Genomic DNA, 1,900 nt, shown 5'->3' with positions numbered 1-1,900 from the left:
CTTATACAATGATAGTAGGGAGTTTAATGTATGCTCAAGTACGTACATGTTCGAATCTTACGTACATCGTGGGGATGTTGGATAGTTATTTAAGTAATCCTAGATCAGAGTATCAGAAAGCTATAAATAGGGTTATGCGGTATTTACAAAGAACAAAGGATTATATGCTCACATATCGGATACCAGGTCATCCGAAGATCATTGAATATTTAGACTCTGATTTTACTAGATGCTTAGATATCAAAGGTGAAGATATCAAAAGGTTCACCTCGGGTTACATCTTCATATTGGTGGGAGAGCTATATCATGGAAAAGTGTTAAGTAGACGTTAATACTTACTTTCACTATGGAGACAGAATTTATAACATGCTACAAAACATCCAACCATGGGATATGGATGCAGAACTTTATCACAGGGTTATAAATCATTGGGGGCATTGACAGACCATTGAAGATCAACTATGATAATAAAACTGTAAAATTGTATTCAAAGAATAATTATAGTTTGTTAGATCGAGAAGCGCTAGAGGGGGGTGAATAACGCTCATGGCTTTCACGTGTTTCGGATTCGAAAATTCAAGTAACGCAGCGGAAATAAATAAGCAACCACAAACAAGAAGACCAAGATTTACTTGGTTCGGAGCCTAGGACGACTCCTACTCCAAGGCCCGCGATCGTAGATCGCTTTCGATGGGCAATCACTATCAATTCGTAAGTCTTTTACAATTCTGAAATACAAGTGCTAAATAATGACTTTATACCGACAATATGAAAGATGAAGAAGCTAGTCGTCGTCCGTCAGAGTGTCGAGGTGCTTCGGAGCAGTGCACAGCTTTTAGAAGATTGCTTTAGTTCTGTTTTCGTTTTCTTTGAAGCTGCAGCCCGAGGGCCCTTTTATAGCCTTTATGGATCTGATCCAGATCCTCAAAGTTCGAGATCAACTTTGACCAGAGGCAGATCGGTCGACCAATCCCCGGTTCGGTCGACCGATCAGGCGATCTTCTCCTCATCCGATCCGCCCGATCTTCTCACTCCCCTTTGATTTGGTCAACTTCTATCCCTGGTTCGGTCGACCGATCCGCCGTTCGGTCGACCGATCCGCCGTTCGGTCGACCGATCCTCTGGTCGAGCCTGGTCCAATCTCTGTATATCTGATCTGCTTGCTTGGGGGTTCGGTCGACCGATCCCAAGGTTCGGTCAACCGATCCAGGTCAGATCTACCCCTGCACAAAAATGTTAGTCACCTGCAAAACAGAGTTAGAACACAACAAATAATATACAAAAAAAAATAGATTGACAGTCTTCGGACTGTCCAGTTCTGACTTCGGATTTCCTACCGGAAATCCTAGGTCGAACCGACGCCTACTGTTCCCTCTTCCTGGGAACGCGTCCTCACCTACTCCCCTCAGGAGAGATTACCTTATGCCAGTCCAGTCCTCCAAACCGACTGGACTTTCTGCCTAGGGTTACCACCCCCTAGACCTAGGGTTACCGCCCCTTAGGGTTTTTTTCTCCACCTAGAGTTACCACCCCCTAGGACCTAAGGTTTCCGCCCCTTAGGGTTTTTCTCCACCTAGGGTTACCACCCCCTAGGACCTAGGGTTACCACCCCCTAAGGTTTTCCTTCACCTAGGGTTACTTCACCTAGGGTTACCGCCCCCTAGGACCTAGGGTTATCACCCCCTAAGACCTAGGGTTATCACCCTCTAGGGTTTTCCATCACCTAGGGTTACCACCCCCTAGGGTTTTCCCCTGCCTAACCGCAGTTAGGACTTTCCTGAAACCTCATTTAAACACGTTAGATAACAAGGAATCTTAACTTTGAATCTCTTTTCCATTATCAAAACCTAGGTTTGATCGTCGGATACTTCCCGCACCAACAATCTCTTCATTTTTTATT

The sequence above is a fragment of the Zingiber officinale genome, chromosome 2A (assembly GCF_018446385.1).
Source record: "Zingiber officinale cultivar Zhangliang chromosome 2A, Zo_v1.1, whole genome shotgun sequence".
Taxonomy (NCBI): domain Eukaryota; kingdom Viridiplantae; phylum Streptophyta; class Magnoliopsida; order Zingiberales; family Zingiberaceae; genus Zingiber; species Zingiber officinale.
The sequence above is the reverse complement of the archived record's forward strand: the minus strand, read 5'-3'. Positions refer to the sequence as shown.